The sequence below is a fragment of the Haemaphysalis longicornis genome, unplaced genomic scaffold (genome assembly GCF_048455015.1).
Source record: "Haemaphysalis longicornis isolate Haplotype H1 unplaced genomic scaffold, Haemaphysalis longicornis Haplotype H1 scaffold_6, whole genome shotgun sequence".
Lineage (NCBI taxonomy): Eukaryota > Metazoa > Arthropoda > Arachnida > Ixodida > Ixodidae > Haemaphysalis > Haemaphysalis longicornis.
Genome location: NW_027526407.1, coordinates 169,767,127 through 169,788,312, shown reverse-complemented (window position 1 = coordinate 169,788,312; position 21,186 = coordinate 169,767,127).

Genomic DNA, 21,186 nt, shown 5'->3' with positions numbered 1-21,186 from the left:
CGTGCGTTGGCGACTCAGCGGCGTTATAGCGGCTTGATAACTGCGTGGTGTACACGTGATACTACAAACCCGATGGAAGAGATGGAAGAGAAGGCGGCGAGGCGGTGGGCTGCGGGGGCCGAGCGCAAGCGCCGCAAGCGGGCCGACAACCGTGCATTCGCACTTTCACATTCTCTCCCTCGGGGAAATGCGGGGGAATTTTTTTACTGAGTCATGACCTACGTTTCATCGTCGCAACAACACTTTTACCCGACCAGACGAGGCTAACCCGCAAAAAGACGTTTTGGAGAGGCCCATAACAAAATCTGTGTTATACTCGAAGCGGTGGCTGAGTGGCTCAGATGTTTTGCTACTCAGCAATACGACGCAAGTTCGACTTACGGACGCGGCGGTGCTGTTCTGATAGAGGCAAACAGCAACAACGCCCGTGTGTTCGCTATTTCGCCGCATGGTAGAAGATGCCCAGGTGGTAAAAATTCCACAGGAGCTTTTTAATACGGCGCGCTCATATTGTGTGTATCATCGGCGCGTTAAACCTGCTTGTAAATCAAACAAACTCTACTATTACGTTAAATTTTACACGGCTTCTGTTATGTTTTGTGGTTTTAATAAACGTTTACAATTTGTTGGCAGAATGAGTTAAAAAATAAAAATAAATGCTACATTCTGAAGAATGAAGCTTTCGAGATAGCTTTAGCTTTAGGTCCTAGCAAGTGTGATAGAAGATAGACGTGGTAAGGCATGTGTCAGTGCTTGCACTCAAAAATGTTTTTTTTTGTGTGTATGGACGACCAACGCAAACGCACTGTTACATCACCCGAGTCCACCAGAACACACAGCAGATGTGTCGGCCAATGCTGACTCAAAAGTTCATGTTGCTCGTAAAGTCTCACACCCGCACAGCGTTATATACCCATTGATACCCACATATCCACATAGTTTTATTGGGCAACCTTTCTCCAACATTTTTAGGTGGCTGATTCCTTGCTCTTTTACAATGTTGGTATATTGCACATAGTTTGGTTTCACGGTTACGAGCATACACCAAAAAAATGCCATCAAACCTCTTTCAAAGCTTAATGAGTCTGAGGCATTTGCCTCCTGAAACCAAATATATACACAAAATAATCTGCTCCGTGGTTCAATTCGCACCCCAGCTGACATCTAATACGAATTTTGAAAAGCCAAAAAACATTGGAAATGTGCGCCTGTGGAATGGACTCGGCAATGCGGTGATTAAACAATTTCTTCCCTCCATTTTGTTCCTTTTGGCAGCCACTGGAGAAGTGCCGAGTCAACGGGTCAACGGACTATTGTGAGACATTTTTTAGGCAAACAAAAGAGGAACATTGAAATAACTTCTCTTGGAATAGTTTCGTGGGGGTCTCGCTACCCCATGAAACTTATACGGCAAACGTTTAAGAACGTATGGTAGCATGCATGACCGAAAAGCAATATCGCTTTGAAATAAGTGGAAACAATGTGGCCGTAGGAATAAAATAGAGTACAGTTATGACGTGGATGTTTGAGAAGTGTTCAGCATGGTATGTCCTGGCATAAAAACTGCCAAAAATATACAGAGCTATACCTTTAAAAAAACTACAAGGAAAACTTCTTCGCAGTATGTTTACAAAAAGGCTCACTCGGCACTGCGGGAGAAGGGGAAGCAGGAAGTACGTTCCGGGAAGCCATCCGTCAAGCCAGGAAATAACGAGAGGCTTACTGATTTTGTTTATCGCATCAAGCATAGGAAGGCCTTATTACAGTATTATATTTTTTACAAGTATGTATCGCCTGCCATGTCAGGACGCCGAGAGGTGATATATATCTTCCGAGAAGTGAGAGAAAATATTTGGACAAAGTCTTGAAGCCCTCATGTCAAGCCTGGTAGGTGGAACGGTAAATATTTACCTTGAGCTTCGTTTAACCTTCGTTCTGTCGTCGTCGATTCGAGACAAATCCGGATAGCTTTCTAACGTTGTGAAATCACTGCCTGCGATAGAGACACTCTGCGCAGTTCCCATTGAACGTAGAGGATAAAAAGACGTTTACGCATATCGTCGGCCTAATTGGCCCAGCCCTAAGATTCAGAAAAAGATAACACTATTCCGCTGACCGGTTCGTGGAATTACCGTCCACGCTAAGTCTAAGTATTGAAGGCAGCAGCTATGGCGCAGTGTAAAGGTAGTCAAGCACAATCTAAACGGTCCGGAAGTTTTATATGCAAAACAACAAACACCTATGCACACGTAACCTTAACGGTAGAACAATCCATAGATAAGGTATACAGAATCCTGACTACGAATAAGCGGCCCACTGCGTATAGTCATCGTGTGCCTTGGAGAAAATGATTGCGAAGCTACGCAAGGAAACATTTAGGCTGACGTTCCCAAATAAAGGCAGACGGAAGTTGTTTTCGCAACTAACGGTGCTCGTCTTGTGAATAAGAAATTGTTGCGCAAGTTCATTACGAAAGTAAAGAAAAGGTTGCGGTGCGCCATGCAGATTCTGAACTCGGTAAAAACGCAAACACGGAAAATACCAGCTTCAAGCATAGAAACTATGTGCCGCCTGGAGAAAAAGGCAAAAGAGGGAACATTTCACCCTAAGGTACCAAGTACGCATTACAGAATGCTTTGTGTCACCTGGAAAGCGCAGCCCGGCTGTATATGTACTGGAGACGCAGTTCACTTTCCAGCTAAAAAACTATAAAAATGCGAAAACATTCTGTTTCCCCCCTCCCATCCTGGGAACACTACATACGCGGCGGAACAAGTTTTTCTGAGAGGTCATATCTTCGCGCATCTTGCAATAGTGGCGCAAATGTGGCCAATGAAAACTGCACAGCACTACTTCAAAGAGTACTTATAAAAATTTATTTCCTTGTGCTAGCATGACAGCATGAGGTAGATAAGTAATTGCAGGACACTGTGGCTTGCTTGGGAGGGTAATGTTTTTCTACATTAATCATCGCCACCGTAGCTTTCGTGAAGTTACGTGGAGATTTCCATGAAGTTTACTTGCAAAAGAACGTGCGTCACCGGAGCAATATTCTAGAAGTTTTTACTCTTAACTGGGCATTCTATAGATCCATCCCACATTTTGCTGATTGCTGCAGCTTCTGGATTTCCAGTTGGCTGGAATGCTGCCTGAGCGTAGCTATCCCAAGTGCTGCAGAACGCGCTTGCGTAGGAAGGCTAGGGTGGGTGTTGTGAACTACATGAAAGAGCAAGGTTTGCGTCCGTGTAATAGTAGCAATATGAATAAAAAAATAGGCAGGTTACTTCATATAGTCCGTCGTTCAGAACCCGGTCCCACAGTTTATTTCCGCACCTAGGTAGCGCACAACAGTTAAAAACAAGCATGTGTTGATATGAATTGTTTTATTATAAACAGGGTGTCGTGGAGATAGCAAAATTACGACATAAGTACAATATCTATTGCATAACCGAAGTGGATTTGATGCTACCACGTAATGGTTTTTCTGAACACTTTAAATTTACAGACCAGGCGCTTATGGGAGGCTGTTGATAACTTCATAAATATCGGGCCTCTTGCCCGTAGCATCCTCACGGAGAACTTGCCAGTTTTTATCTGTGGGCGCATTTACCTCGGCTTTGAATCGCCTGCTAAGATGTCTACGCAGTTTTCAGACCCTTTTTATGGTAATTCGTTCAATTCTCTGAGAGTAATCGACAAAAACCTATTTTTCTCATTTATAAATGTGTCGTAGAACGGTTCACACGCGGCGTGTAGTTTGGCCTTTCTTTGAAAATGGTTTGAACGTGATATGGCCTAAATTGTAAATGCTGAGGCTAATGTTCCCGGCGTCCAAGCAGGCATAGATATAGTTGGTATGAGTAAGCTGTTGCTGTTGCTATATGAAAATAAGTAAGCTTTATTGCTGCAGCAGCACGCTCAGGGGAATTTGCTTTTAAGCACTTAAATCTCACCATTCTGAGAAAAATATATAAGGTTGGAGCTTCTAGAGGCAAGAAAATTAACATATTGTTAAATAACCAGTGAACCTGAATAAAAACGAATACTTGAGCTACTTGAGATGGCCCTGGCGCAATACTTCGTCACTGCGTTTAAAAATTATCTCAAAGCATCAGTACTTGCGAGTATTCAATTCCTAGCGTGACATATCCTCTTGCGACATACTTTGTCAGTGTTACCTCAATTTTCCCTTCATATGGCCTTCACTTTGAATAAAATGGGCGTTTCTAACGTTGACAAATAAGCGTCAAGAGTCAGAGAGCTGGAAATCGTCGAGACGTGTTCCAACAGGCGCAAGCTTCTAACAAGAAACTGCTTTCGAGTCTTTGTTGATCCAAGTTACAAAAAAAATTAACACAAATATACCATAAATTAAGAGCCAAGTCAATGACATAATTCTTGTGAAGCAGACGGTCAAAAAAATGCAGCACTCGGTTCAGCACCTCTCGGAACAGTACGATGACGTACTCAAGGTAATGCTACGACAGTCACATTTATTTATTTATTTATTTATTTATTTAGGTACCCTCAGGGCAAGAGGCATTAGAGAGGGGAGTGGGTTACAATAGTTACAAACATATTATAAAACAGAGCAGAAGAAAAAAATAAACAGAACAAAACCAGGAAAATACAATATAATTCAATGCTTCCGATTATACAATGTTAACTAAAGCAGTTTTAAAAAGTTGGCGGTCAGAAATTGTTGCCGTCAGTGCGGGTAGGTGGTTTCATTCTTGAGGTGTACGCGGTATGAATGACTGGGAAAAGGAGTTCTGCAGGACGGCAAGCCGACTTTATAGACATGAATAATGCGAGCTGAAATGTACCGAGGAGGCAGAATGAGTTCGTTGCGTAGATGGCTGTGATGAAAAAGCTTATGAAAAAGACAAAGGCGAAGGATTTTTCTACGAGATGATACAGAAGGTAATCTGAGGCTGGATTTCATAGTGCTTATACTAGCAGTCCGGTTGTAGTTAGAGAGTATAAAACGAACAGAGTTATTTTGGACCATTTCAAGTGAGTGTGTTAGATTTTCTTGGTTAGGATCCCAAACTGATGCAGCATATTCCAGTTTGGAACGTATAAGCGTTTTGTAAAGAGTCAGTTTTAGTGTTGAGGGAGCCTGTGAGAAATTTCGACGTACGAAGCCGAGCATGCGATTAGCGTTATTAATTACGTACGCTGTACGCAATTACCAAGTGCGGTCGTTAGTAATATGTATTTCGAGATATTTGTAGGTGCTGACAGATTCCAAAGGAGCATCGTTCAGATAGTAAGTGGGCAATAAATGGTTACTTCTAGATACGCGAAGAAACTTGCATTTTCTAGTGTTAAGTTCCATTACCCATGTTTTGCACCACACTGAAAAAGCGTTAGGACCGGATTGAAGGGTTAATAGGTCATTGTCATGAGATATTTCACGAAAGAGGACGCAATCATCGGCAAACAAGTGAATGTGAGATGTAACAGATAAAGGTGAGTCGTTAATGTAAATAAGAAATAGCAGGGGAGCCAGGACAGATCCTTGAGGGACTCCAGAAAAGACGTTCGTTCGGGGTGAGACGTTATCACTAGCTAAAACAAACTGAGAGCGGTTAAAAAGAAAACATTCAGACCAAAAGAAAAGTTTGGTTTAAGATTAAGATTGTGTAGTTTGTGAAGTAACAACTTGTGACACACTTTATCAAACGCTTGCGAAAAGTAAAAAAAATGCAATCAGCGATAGATGAACGATCAAGAATGGTGTGTTGTCCATGGCTGAAAGATGCAAGCTGAGTTTTCCATGAATAATTTTTCCTAAAACCGTGTTCGCACTTAGAAAAAAAACGAGTTAGATTCGATAAAACCTGCCAGGTTGGAATATATTATGTGTTCTAATATTTTACAAGGTATGCTGGTTAGCGAGATGGGCCGGTAGTTAGATGGTGAATGTTTGTCACCCGTTTTAAACAGTGCAGTTATCTTTCCAATATTAAAGTCGATGGGGAGACAGCCTTCATGAAGCGATTGTTCGAATATCTTTGTTAGTGTGATTGAACAATAAGACCTTGTGTTTTTCAAAAATTTCGGACTGATCGTATTACTAGGAGACGCGGAAGGCTTTAAAGACTTGATTATACTCTCTGCACCAACGTAGTCCATAGTAATAGGAAGCATGGGAGGGTAGTTAGAATGGGGGGCAGTCGGAACAGGAACATCTGTTGTTACAGAAATATTTCTGGAAAAGGCATCATTTAGGGCTTCTGCACACAGATGGGGGGAATGATGTTTCCAGTACTGTCAGTCAAGGTTATCATATCGCTATCTTTGGGGTTAATAATGCGCCAAAAGTTCTTAGGATCAGTTAACAACATTGTCGGTAACGTGGTGTTAAGATAGCAATATTTCGCGTTTTTATGGCGGCGATGTATCTTGCGACGCTTTTTTGTAGTCGTCCCATCGAGCGATGCTAGAGGATTTTTTCGCGGCCCTATAAATACGACGCTTTTTGTTTAAGAGGCGCTTAGTCTGTACGTTGAACCATGGTGCATTGCGGCCGGTTGTGGTAGTGCGAACAGGAATGTATGTATTTGTTAATTGTTTCACCTTATCTACAAAAACGTCCCAGTTAGTTTGAAAACTACGACTATCAAAAGTGGAGAGGAAACTATCAATAAATGTGCAGAGTTCATTATTGATGGAGCTAAAATCGGCTTTACCCTAGTCATGAATTGTTTTAACCGTTTTTACATGCTTGGGACAGGATGCATTCATGTTGAACGATAGCAGAGAATGATCGCTTAATCCTGACAGATGAGTAATGTTCGAAACAAAGTCGGAGTGAGACGTAAGCACAAGAACTAGTGTGTTAGCTACCGACGCCGTTGTTCTGGTAGGTTGCTTTACTAATTGCGGCAAGGAAAAAATAGAGCACAGATGTAAGAAATCATTTGCGAATGTGGAAAAGGGGCTGGTGGTAGGCGGTTCAGTTGCCCACGTAATGTTTGGAATGTTAAAATCACCTATTAGAAGCAAAGGAATCGACGGATGGCGAGTCTTAACAAAGTTAACAGCGTCATGTAGTTCGTTAATAAAAGACGAGGATGATGCAGGAGGACGATAGCATACACCGACAACAACTTTCCTATGGGAGAGTTGGATAAGAGCCCATACTATCTCCAGATCTGACGGAACGTGAACACACTCTGATTGTAGGGTTTTCGAAAGAGCCAGCAATACGCCGCCCGCTTGGCGGGCTGTTCGATCACATCGGTAAAAAGAAAAAGAATGAGCACAGTCGAGTAGTTCGCGGTCAAGAATATCTGGATGCAGCCAAGTTTCTGTTAATGCTATGATATCGGAAATAGTTGTAGTAGCGGCAGAATGAAGAATATCTCGTTTTTTAAGAATGCTACGAATCTTGGTGTAAAGAAATGATACCTGATTTAGTTTTCATCCACTGCCCCTGAATTGTCCCTAGATTTCATTGTTCGGCACGGTTTGGTGTTCGGGGCTATGGGACACTACGCGTTGTACGTGCTCTGTTACGCAATTTGCTGGTGGTTCGTAGAAGTATTGTTTTTTGTTCATGATTAGCTTGTTGTACGGGAGTTGAAAGGGTGCTTCATTTGACAGACTTTTTGCGGAGGCCGCAAGTTGGTTTCGAGCATGGCGTGTCGCCGGCGAAAAGTCCTCGTTAACAGAAATATCTTTTTCTTTAGGTTTTCTGCGTGCGGAAAGTATTTTGTCTTTTGTTTTGAAGTTGGCAAATTTTACAATATTAGGGTGAATTTTACCATGGCAAAATGCTCCCAATCGGTCAGGATTTTGACATTGACACCTTAAAAAACAAGGTATAAAGGATTGAAGGAAACAGCTCGGGTCCGGTGGTGCAAAGCCTGCAACAGCAAGGCAATAGTCTTGAGAAGTACATGTGGCGCCAGAATTTGGGAATCCCGCCAGCAGCAAAACGGAAGTTTGCTAAGTACGCTATATGAGTTGGCCGGTAAACTTGAATTGCCAGAAGTGAAGGATACAGACATTAATGGTCTTCACCGGCTTCCTACGAAACCCGGGAAAATTCCTGCTATACTTGTACCCTTTGTGTCGCGTAAAATACGTGACAACTGGAATAAAAAAAAGAGGCCAGTGGAAAACTAACAATTCTGAAGTGTACTTTCTTCATAATTTAATCCCCCAAACAAAAAGGCTGTTGTGGATAATGAAAGCTAACGCCACCGAGATGGGTTACGAGTATGCCTGGCAAAGAAATTTAAAGATGTTAGTGCACAGGGCAGACGGGGAGCTGGTTATTCGAGTAGAATGCGAAGCTGACTTTAATAAGATCTGCTGAAATTGCAACATGTGCTAACGACTGTGTTTCGTCATTTCTTTTTTTTCTTTCATGGCAGTGCCTCGTGCAATTGAATTCTACAACGAAGAGTTGTTTACTATTCTTGTTTACACTTCATCCTTCAGTTCGAACAATACTATATCGACATTTTACGTAAACATGAGAAGTATGAAAAATAAACTGTTTGAAATAGATGCCTCCTTGGAATTCCTTAATCCCAAATTTGACGTTTTAGCTTTCACTGAAACGTGCTTTTTGTGCGAACAAGGCATAGTACCGCTTGTCGCATATAAACAGATGGTGTTTTCCGTTGACAAAGGAAAGGAGGTGGGATTTCCATTTATTTAAAAGGTAACTAATAATTTTATATATTATCCGAGTTTTCTTATGTATGTAACGAATATGAGTCAACCGCTGCAAAGTGTCTAAACACACTGGTGGCTTCTTTTTTCGTCGACCATGCGGTGAGGTAATAAAACTTGTGTCGTATTTGTATGGTATTTTTGGATATGCCTGCTTATTGAAGTTACAGTTGTCTTAGTCGGAGATTTATACATTGATATACTTTCAGATAATGCACAACACCAAGATTTCTATGATTTTAATAAATTATTTTCTATTAGAAATGTTATTCACTCCTGAACCTGCATAATGACGAATAGTCAGACACTTTTTATTTATGTATCATTAGCCATGATGTATATGATGTAGTGTCCGATACTATTCCTTATGACCATTTGCCCATAGTTTGTGTTCTTCTCATAGCTAAACAGAAAATGAAGTATTCCCAAATGCACTCAGTATTCCACTAAATAATCACCGAAAACTCCTTGAATGATTTTAGTTCCTTTATGAACAAGTTGGGATAATATTTATAACAAAACAAATATAAGTATATCGTATGACATCTTCCTACGCAAGGTTCAACATTGTTTTGAGTGAGCATTTCCTTCGAGAAAAGTGAAGAAATACAAAAAATCTAGAAAACTCTGTGTCACCCGAGATTTATGCAGCAGAATTAAAACGTATGACGAATTTATTAGGTCTCGCGTCGTCGATATTTTAAGTCAGTAAAGGGGCACGAGAAATAAGTTAAACTTGGACTTAACGAAATCAAAGTTAGAATTCTTTAAAAAGAAGTTTGAGTTAGTTTTGAATTAGCCAAGTAAAATATAAAATACAATGAGAAGTTTAGTCGGTACACCAAATATTTCCATCAGGACAGCCGAGTATTAGAAAACGTAGAATATAGTCGGAACTGTTTATCTGAAGAATTCAACAAATATTTTCTAAATGCGGACACCGAACCCCCGTCCTACCAGTCATCCCTCGATTGTAGGCAATACATCCCGTCCGAAACAGCAAACTCTTTCTTTTGAACACCTTGCACTGAATTGCAAATACATAACATTCTTAAGATGTTAGAAACGAATACTGCCGTCGGGTACGATGACATTAAAGGCACACCCATTATTACCGTAGCTGATCTCCTGGGATCTCCCATGGCAGATATAGGCAATGCCGTGTTTGAAATCGGCATATTTTCGGAGAACATGTAAAAAGCAAAAGTAGTCGTCAGTCATAAAGGGGGTCTTTTGAACTGCATCGGCAACTCCCGCCCCATTTTGGTTCTTCGTTTATTTTCAAAAGTATTTGAGCAACTTTTTAAAACGTGCATAAATAGTTTCCTGAACTTATCTCAAGATATCGTAAAGAGCAATATGATTTCCCCGAAGGTAACTCCACGGATATGGCTTTACTGAACATAAAATACAATTTTTGGAGCACAAAGGTTTATTCTTGGTATATTTCTATATTTCATCAAGGCGTTTGATTCGATTAAACATGATGCGTTCTTTCTAAATTTGCCCTATTAACGAAATTAGGGGCGTGGCTTTGGAGCCGCTTAGAAGTTTTTAACCTGTAGGTTACAATACACTCCTATTAATGGTTATCGATCTTCTTTAAAAATAGCCGCGTACGAAGCATCAGTTCTAGGGCCAATATTGTTTATTAGAAATTTATATAACGACATTGTGCATATACTACAAACACTAGATATCATCTTGTATGCCGACGATACCAGTGTATTTTTCTCTGGGAGGCAGATGAGCAATATTATTCAGGCTTTTAACACCTGCTTTGGAGACTTGACAAACTGGTTACAGGTGAGTAATTTGTAGCTAAATGTTGGAATTACTAAATACGTAGGGTTCAAGCAGATAAATAAACGGGATGATACGAAAATTCAAACACATTTGTGTTCAAAACAATTAAGTTTCAGAACGTGTCAATTCAGAAGAATTCCTTGGTGTTGTTTTTAAAGAAAGCCTGAGCTGGACACCACGTAAATATAAGCTACATGAAACGTGTCAACATCTATAGGAATGGTATATAAAATAAACAACCCCTTCTAAACCTATATTATGACAATAATGACGCACTGGTGCAATCTCACTTGCACTACTTCTTGTTAGTGTGGGGCTCCATGACTACAACAAAGACGACCCAAATAACAGTACTGCAAAAACGAGCTGTTCAATGCATTAAAAATCTTTGTTACTTGGAACATACCTCACTGGTGTTCTCTGAACTAAAATTACTAAAAATTACGCAGCTCTTTGAAGTCAAGCTTTTAAAACGCATTTGCAACGAAATCAACCTCGCTGAATCTGCCTTTTATAGACGGTATCAACTACCCAACCTGTATTATACATATAGGCACAAATTAAAGAAAACCCCAATGATTGGGACAAATTGTGGGATCTATAAATTTGGTTATTTATTACCCTGTTTTCAGAACAAACACCCTGATATTCCAAAAATGGTACATGAATCCCATTCGTTCGATGCATGCCTTAAACGCGATGTCAAGAAGTCCCTTCTTACCCGTTATATGAAATGAACTCTGCTGATGTATTAGCCGCAGTATGATTGCTGTTTTGCACTTCTGTGTATTTGTTTGGCGGATTTATTCTTCGTGTGATGTTCTTTGGTATGGATGTTGGTACTTTGTTTATCTTCGCTGCAACAACTGGTGGCCATGCTCATGTACGGGTGAATGAGCCTTAGTCAGGCAGAGTCCATCTGCCGTTAGCCCACCCGGGAAATTTGGCCGAATAAATCAGTTTCGAAACCAGAAAAAAGTTATGCAGTTTTTCTTCAATACGACTTGCGATGAATACCTCCACCGATAACCTAATTCTCTGCATATTTTTTTAAGTGCGATTGTGCGCACTTGGCATAAGGTCCTAAAGGTACAAGTTGACACCTGTTTCTCGGAAGAAGTCAAGACTAATGTAGTGATGGGCCCCCACAGCCATTGTTGGAGTTCGGGGGGTCTTCCAGAATGCAGGCCTGTGCTGCGACGGTGTCGGGATCTCACTGCACTCAGACAAGGGCACGTCTATAGCAGGTGGTTGGGGTCGGCGTCTTAGGCAGGAGCCGTACAGAAGGGGCAGTTGCTGGTAAACAGGGCATGGTATCACGGTGGCCACGCCCGGGTTACAGCAGGAGATCCGGCCACCCCTACTCGAAGTCAACGGAGCAGGACCTCCTCCCAGCGAGCGAGCCCACTAGGAAGGTGTGTTCCACACGGTGGGATGAGAGCGCGTGTGGCACGACGCAGATCTTCCTTGAGTTAGACTCATTGTTCATGTGGGTCAGGTGACAGCAAGGGCAGTGGTCGTGGAACCGACGTAAGGTGAGAGGAATTATCCGCCGCAATATGAACGATGATAGTATTACGTCGGATCCATGACAGTCGGAGAGGACAGGGGTACGTATCCAGTACCTTATGAATGTCTCTTGAGACAGACGCCTTAGAGGGTGCACGGCACAAATCCTTTATGGCCGCTGCTGAGTCCATGTACATTTGTAAAGTAAAACTTCCAGGGACTTGAAGTGCCAGTAGTAGCGCTAGCAGTCCGTCGTCCGTCTCGGGTGGCTGTAAGCTCCGCGAGCATAGAAGGCCAGGGGCGGAGTGTTTCATAAGCGCAGTTTTGGTTCGCTTCTGAATGCGAGGAATATTCGATTGCCATAGTTAAAACTCCGTCTTGGGCCCCAGCATCCACAAATGCCTCTGCAACCTGAACTGGTTCACAGTGGCTAGTAATAGTGCGCCCACGGACTGCGCGTTTGCGTTTCCGGTCGACCCGCTATGGAGTTTAGTTAGCGGCCGGTTGTCGGTCACTTGATGGTACAGCCAGGGCGGCCTAGTTACAGGGTGGGTTGGTACGGCGGGTAGAGGACGGCCGATGTAGATCGCCAGTTCCGCAGCCTCCGCAACAAAATTAGGTTTGTGCTGGTGGGCGGAGCGGCGCTGATGTACAAGCTCATCCAGGGTGCTAAGTTGAGCTTCTGCCTGAAGAGATGGTATGAGCATTGTTTGTGGGAGGAAGGTGATCGTCCGCATTGCAGCTCTAATAATTGCCTCAAGTCGGGCCCACTACGCTTGGGTCATATGCTGGAATTGAGCCTGATAGATAAGTCGAGGTTGAAGTATTGACCACACCAAGATTCGGGCTCTTTTGAAAGCTGGAGCCTCCAGACTTTTTTAAATGTGTCGGATAAGGTGTAGCATTTCACCTGCTTGTTGACGTGCAGATCGAAGGCAGAAGGCAGCTGCCACTGACCATAAAATATCCCAACCCCGCACGCAAAGAGAGGTCGCAATGCGCACAGGCTGGCTGGAGAGCTCTAGCGCGATCGGGGATATCTCTAGTCTACGACGGCCCCAAGCATTGGCCACGGACACAAGGGCTGTCTTTTCGACTGTAAGCGACAGACCAGCGTATTCAAATCACTTCTGTGTGTCAGTTAAAGCTTCTTGCAGGCTCGCGGCTTGCCGAGACAGGTCTGGGTGGACAGTCCATACTGTATTTTCGTCCGGCTACACCAGAAGTTGCACGTCTGACATGAAACCAAGATGCCAGGCAAGCGGCAGCTTAACTACGTTAAAGAGGAAAACTGATATTACCTATCCCTGAGGCACTCTACAGACAGGCGTAAAATGGCCATAACTAGCTCCACCAATCCGTACTGGAAAGGGTCTTTTAGTCAAGAAGGACCGAATAAAAAGGGGATATTTTCTGGCACAAGTAAGCTTTGCAAAAGTTCCAGGATAGCGCTGTGGCTGACGTTTTCATATGCCTTGTGAATGTCTGTCGCAAGAAACGTCCGCACTTTGCGAGAGCGGCCGTCAAGTAGCATCATTGATGATAAGTAGTCAAGTCCATCCTCTGTCCCTAGACGAGGTCTGAACCCAATCTGTGCCGGGTGGTACCACCGGTATCTGTCCATCCACCACTGAAGTCGCGTAGCCAGCATTCGTTCCAACTGTTTCTACAAGGTGCACATTAATGCGATTGGGCGGAAATTGGGGAGATGCTCGGGTGGTCTGCCTGGCTTCGGTATAGCTACGATATCTGCGCGGAGCCTTGACTGGTATTTTGCCCGAGAGCCACACCTCATTGATGGAATCGAGACGACGGCTCTGGGCTGAATTGGTGAGGTTCTTATAAACCTCGTACGTAATGCCGAGTATCGCCAAGTCGATCGCAGCCAGGAACTCTGCACGGTGAAAGTCGATTGCATTCCACGGACCACGTCATCAAAAAGAAAGGTGCCGACGTGGTGCGGTGGAGACAACAGGCACGGGTCGCTAGCAGGAAGGTGGTGAAATCCAGGGTTCAAGGCACGAACCACATTGGTCCCCGTTCTTGCCTGATGCCAGGCACGCACTGGCTACTGCATCCGGAGTGCGGCCGCCTGATTCGATTGCCCAAAAAGTGCGCTACATATATGATGCGGTGGACAGAGGGCCGAGCGACTCACACCAGCTAAGCCATCCTTGCCGTTAAAGACGTTTCTCATGTCGTGTGGCCGCAGCTGTCAAGCGTTGCAAATGCATTCGACCCGGCGCATACGGGAGATCCCGCGAGGCAGCCACTTGAGCCTGTTTGCGCTGCGCCCACAGCTGCAAAAGTCGGAGGTCAGGCTTTGACCGGGACTCCTGTAACCACGTCCTCTGACTTCAACTGATCCGAGCCTCTTTAATCACAGTTGCGGGGTCGGTGCTAGGGGCCGTCATGAATAAATTGATGTTGCACCGGAACTCTTCCCCGTTTACTAGAGTGCAGCCCCGCCGAAGCCGATGCGTCGAGTTTAGGGCAATGCCAACCCTGATAGCGTTATGATCACTGCCCCAGCAGTCTGCCTTTCGCTGCCAAGGTACCACTGCACTAGCAAGCCACGAGGTTAAGTCGGGTGAATAGGGCGGAATGCGGGAAGGAGTGCATCGACGCGTAGGACATGATATATCACTTAGAAGTGCGAAGTGAGCACCGTTGAAATGTTCAAGTAACGTACTTCCACGCTCTCTTGATGTAGGGTATCACCAATTGCAATGGGGCGCATTGAAGTCGCCACTTACGAGTATGGAACAGCCAGCGTTCAAACGCCAGAGAGATGTCAGCCAGCCCAATCGCAGCGGGGATGCACGTCCACGGTGTTGCCGCACATAACACGACACAAGAATTATTGCGCACCTGGCAGACGCACCTTTACGGCAACCACTTTCTGCCAAGCCATACACCATGCTTCTAATGAAATAGTAGTTTGTGGATACGTAGCCCATGGCCCATGTAACGAGCATGAAGCACCTGGTGAGTGCACTCCGAAGGCTGGCACGAACGTATCCGTTATCCTCACCGGGGTCTACACCTTAAACGACATATCGCACGATGTGCCATATGAGGTGGATCATATATCTTGTTTGTCTACCATAAATCATTGCCGATACAAACCTGTAAAGCACTCAGAAAGACCAATGGAATCTTTACAGTGCTCGAACCCACATACATGAACCGACAGTTGGTATCAGGTGGTTTACAGCTGCACGAGCTTGCCGGTCACTCTAAAACGGACATAGTTTAGGGCGGATGCTGGAATTTCTGTTACCAAAGAATGGTTCGAACCTACTTTAAACAGAGCAGCCGTATAACGTCCGCATTATTCGAAATTACGCCATTGTTTGTGGCTTAGGTAGAAAAGCATTTATTAGGTACCGGCTGCTCGCCACGTTATTGTAGTTGTCGCTTCAGTGGAGGATGCAGGCGGTACCAACGTCAGCGGCGTGAACTTTTATGGGCACTGTATTTGGGCACTCGGTATTCAGGAGTACTAGAGAAACAGTGTGCAGCTTTTCGGGTGAACTTCGTGTAACGGAATAAAAAATATCCTTCGGTACAGGAATGACGACCAGGATTTTAGGCGTAATGGCGGCAATCGCATCAGTCAATCGGGGGTGTCCGCGTTCTCTGGCGATGCCTCTGCTTTTCGTGTTTGTTGCTTGCAGGCGTGAATCAGGGCTAACCATCATGGCCATATGTGTTCGTAAGACAGAAATTGCCTGAGTCACTGAATGTAAAGTAGAAATCGTAGAAAACAGGCTGTATCACAGGCCACAATTTGAACGTCCCGCTCGCGTGACGTAGCATGGACTACGTGAATCAGCTACAGCTTAGGTTCAGGTACCACGGCGGCGACATTTTCAGGAGCCCCAAAGATGGATGGCGGCATCGCTAATAAATGCAAGTCACCTGGTCTCTTGGGCCGCAACACGTCAACTTTTGTCAGCATCAGCACAGTTGGCTTTACCACTTGCCTGGCGAGTTCTACATTGGTGGTTCCAGACTGTTGCAGACTTTGGAGCCCTTCCGTATCAATTTATCCTATAAAGACCTGGAGGTCAAAGCGTTCCAGCGTGGTATTACTAGACAAGCCATTTTATATTTTGGAGTGTACTGCCAGCTTTTTGGTGAAGTGGCTGTTGGAACTTTCGAGGACGACGTAGTTGAACCAGGAACACCACTGAGCTGTAGCCCGCGCCTAAGAAGACCAAGACGACAAAGCCACTATCCGAGACCGCTGCTTAGAACACGGTTCTCTTGATATAATAGAGATATACTGCCTTTTTATCGACGACCACTTCCTCGGATTCTTCGGTGGACGTTCTTTCACCCTGTGGCGATACCCCGGACGCTAACAAAAACGACGAGGTGACCCATAAATCTGATTAAAATTCTTCGATCGCATTCCTCACCCTGTAGCGAGGAGCAGGCAGCGAAGCCGTTAAACCGGATTTTTAGTGCTCAGAACTGCTGTCTTCAAATAGATTAAAAGCTTATCGCTGACGTAAAACCCTCTATATAAATCCACAGACATCAAGGCCGCTGCTAACTTATCGAGGCTCCACCATAACGCCGACCTGCCTTCTAGAATAAATTAGAAGATGGAAGCTCTGGCTCGTGCAGCCAACCTAAACGCCCAAAACGACGACGCTCAGGGTTCCGTGAAAGAAAAATACAGAGTTATTGGCTCGCTTGATCAGAGGCTTTGCAAACAAAGAGGCAACGCACCACCGAAGCGAATTCTCTTGAGAAAGCAAAGATCAATGCCGACCAGAGGATGGATCGAGCAGTACCAGCGAGAGTATAGAACTCTGGGAGAAGACCGTCATCCACATGAAACACACTACTTCAACGATGAGTATTGGAATTCTTATAATCGGTCGTCGTACCGCAATAACTCGAAGCTTGGCTGCATTGCCAAAGGCAACGACGTATGCACTTTCGTAAATGACTACTCGGCGGAGATCACACTTCCGATACGCTGGACAGCTTTGCATCTCTCTTTCACAATTTAGCAGGAACGATCCTGGAAACAGCATGTCAGGAACACTAAGCTGGTCGCAAATGTTTTTGTTGATTATTCTTTGCACCAATCAGCATGAAAATAAAACAACGTGTATTATGGTGTATATGCATGGCAACATCGTGTATATGCATGGCAATGCTTCATTTTCGCTATGGGTCAGATTGACCCAGACATAATGTCGCAGATTATGATTGATAACGTATATGAAGAGTTCATCACAGACATCATCAAGTTCTACAACCAAAGTTGGGGAGGAGACGCTGTCCAACAGACATGAAATCACGCAAAGGTTCCAGGTGCAGTCCAAAATTGGTGAAACGTATAAACCTGGACACATATACCCTTGTTTTTGATCTTACACTTCGGAGAGCACATGAAGCATAAAATCCTGCCAAGGATGAAAAGGCACTCCCATGACAGAGGAGCTCAAACGTACCATAAAAGATTTGAAGCACAAAAGCTTTCACAAGATCCCTCCTACAGCTAACCTTTACATGACAGCTTCTTAGATGGACCATACATGTCGGAAATCCTTTCACGAGAGCAGGACAATTTTGTTAAGACTGAACCAATTATGCTCTATGAAATGTGGTTTCTCTCTTTTATACTCTAGCTCCGCTTCGCAGCCCACGTCCAAACAGTTCTTTATCACCGCGTAGGCAGCATCGCGGCTATGATACATTCTGGTGTTCAGCGTCATGCATTTTATGCAATGCGTTTCGATTCGTCTTTGCAATCGGGGCAAGGAAATGCCTCTCTACGTGCAAAAAACCACCAAGCTAAGGGCGGTGCCGAACTCATTACTCAATGGCCAACCTAGTTCCTGCATGGAGCCTACAAAACCAACCACGCCAACTCGACTGGAGGGGCTGCACTATTATTATGAAAAAAAAGCTTTGCCATTTTTGAGTCCGGTATGCCACGAGTCACGCATTTGTTCCTTCCACGTTTCGCTAAGCGACGTCCCCAATCATTTTTTGAATGAGCAACCAATCCTTTTGCTGACTTCGCTCCTGCTCAATCTTTCCGCTTGTTGATGGTATTCAACGTGGTGGCGAAAACTAAGGCGGTAACCAAAGAAGGCTGTACGTTTTATTTTCAATATTTGTCGTCGGAAGAGGTGCTTAGATAAGTATCCCGTAAGATATCTTGTATTGCAGTACTATGAAAAGCCGAGCAAGTTGGTACGGTTGCTTTTTGAACAATGCCGCAGCGACGGGGACAGATGAAGACAGACGATGCACCCTAAAGTAGAAAACTTGACTCGTCTGTATATGGCAAAAAGAAAAACAGCAAAAAAAAGGACAGAGCAAGATGACAAATACTGCGCTGTCGTGGTCATCCTCTTTGGTCCTAGTCGTCCTCTGTCTGTTTTTTGCTCTTTTTCGCGCTGTTTTTTCTTAACCAATACATGCGCTGTATTAGTACGCCGTGATAGCCAGTAGGTTATCATTGAAGACGGACAATACAGCGCCAGTATCTTCTGGCTCCCTGTTAGACGGCTTTTTATCGCTGTTGCTTCGGTTTTATTGGGCACAGCTGTGAGAAAACAGACACGCGGACATTAACGGTATCTGCTGCTTTGACGATAGCGAGAGGGAGTCACTCTTATCTCGCTGCATTCATTCCGAACCTTCTGGCAGGTGTATATTTTTGCGGTATATTTTCATTGCCGCTGCGCAACGCGGCTTTAGCATCACTCTCAATATTCCCTGGACGATTCACTCAATGGTGTCTTCCTTCCTGCCAGGATACCGATAGCGACACGGCAATCCCCCTGCACTTTCATAACCTATAATAACTGCACTATCATCTACATAGTAGCAGTGTTGAGTGGTTTGTTCTTACTGATCTGGGGCTGGAGTTTTTATTGAGTGTCGAGCACTTCAGGCGCTCGCCTTGTCGTCCTAGTTCGCGCACTGGAACCATGAACACCAACAGGGCGTGCCGTCGTAGCGGATGTCGCCGCGGTGCACCTTAGAGGCTTCGGAAGGAAAGCGGTTATATAGTCATAGGCATTCGGTACTCGTGCACCACTGGTGCTTGTCCAATATCACCCCGTTGTTTAGCACCAAAAAAACAACCAGAGCTACAGTTGAAGCAAAATATACGTAAGTAACAGGTCGCACCCGCCTTCATTCAGTGAGGAAAGATCAGTGGGTTGGTTTTTACAATAGTAAGCAAAAGAAACGATAGCCCAAGAATAAAATCGCGCTTTCGAATTGACGCAGAGATGCTCCAATCGCAAGAAGAAAATGGCGCGTTCGAAACGCCGCAGAAAGGCTCCTGCCGCACAAAAAAAGCACGTTTAAAATGACGCCGAAAGGCTTCACTATACGAAATAAACGCCGCCACAAAAAAAAAACTCCCTCGGGCGCAGTTCCAGGCAGGGGGCGCGCGAGCACTGCGAAGGCGGTAAATTTGAACTGCATGGGGTGGGGTTAGTAGTGAGAGGAAAGCGGTGGTAGAGCTTCTTATTACGAATCACTGCTGCGCACTTCCGACAGCTTTCACATTGAGTGGAACGGCTTTAATTTTTAACGTTTCTCAGGACTTGTAGTTGGCAGTTTAATGTATCTCAACTATTTACCTTTCTTTACCCGGTTTTTATCGCCGCAACGGCTGGCGTTGCCGCTTCTTTTATCGAATTTTACAAGAAGTGCCAAGACGTCGTGGTTCATGTTTGCTGGGAAGACTAAACAACCAACCCGAGGTCTCAAATGTCCTAATTGTGCCCTTCTCTTGTTACTCAGTTCTAAGTCCCCCAAATCAGCGTCCGCATTCCTTTGCGCCCTGATGTGTGTCTGTGTGTGCGCGGGGGTGGAGAAGGGGGGGAAGCGTAGCTTTCAGCGGCAGGTACCTTTTGTAATTTTCTTCATCACTTGAGCAATTGAGCATGCTGTGTCTACAAAAGTTAAGGGAGGGTCTCAGGCACCCGACTTATGAGTAACGATAATAAAATGTCACTGCATTATATTTAAAATATTTGGGTACGCAGGAGAGTGTTTTCGTTGATAGCGAACCGGAAGTCGTAATCTATCTTTTCCTCGGACCTAACGGGATGCCAATACCGGGACATGAATTAACACCGTAGTAAATATCAGGTGCGTGGAGCGACGGCTCGGTTTAGATGAAGGGCGTCAAATTCATCATCTCTTTTAGGGCGCGGTACCACGCTTCCTATCTTTCTAAGATACCTTGCAGGTATCTTAGAAAGATCATTCTGGTAAGCTGAATGTTTTGATTGCAATTCTCTTAAAAAAAAAACAGGCCGCTGATCCATTACTAATATTTGAATTCTGGTAGATTAGCACAGTGCGCCTTGCACCGTGCGCTCAGTACAACTGGAAACACGGGAGCTGCGATGAGAGCACTTCAATATACACACGGACACACATTATCTGTGGGTATATTAGCGCGTGTTTGTATGTATACTTTTCGTCCCAGTGTGTTTTGTCTCCGTTATAGTTTTCGACTAGGTTCGCGTAGGATATTAGATATCTGAAAGAATGCCATTGATGATTAGTTTCTGGCAAGAATAAATTTCAGGCTACCTATTACTCAGCTTCAAAGAAATTTCCCCGCATTTCCCCGAGGGGAAGAATGTGAAAGTGCGAATGCAGGAGTTGAATTTGCGCGGTTCGGTAATGTTCGCGAAAGAGAGATCTCACACACACACACACAACTACAAAGAAAGAAAGGTGCATTTATTCACAGACACCTATTTGTGTTGTCGTTGTACTTGATTGCTAGAGTGGATCTCAGCTTTGAAATTTCGTGTCAGTACTCCTTTAAGCGGGTGCATTAGCCCTTCTCACGCCCGATTCTTGGCCAATCGCCCTAAGTGGGTATGTGCTAAAGAAATTAGAACTGTTCTTGGCCAATCGCCCTAAGTGGGTATGTGGTGCGGACGGACGGACGGCGGTGGACGCGTGATTCAGGGTCGCTTAAGAAGTGAATTCGCACTTAAAAAACAAAATGCTTGATACGTGCTTACACGTAGGTAACGCTGAATACGCGACATAATGTTAGGTAGGACGTAAGGGTGCACTACATAAAAGTTTTCTAACGTTGCCTCAGCTTGTGTTTGCATTGAGTGGACGAAAACGAAACCCCTTTTTTATTCGTAATGCATT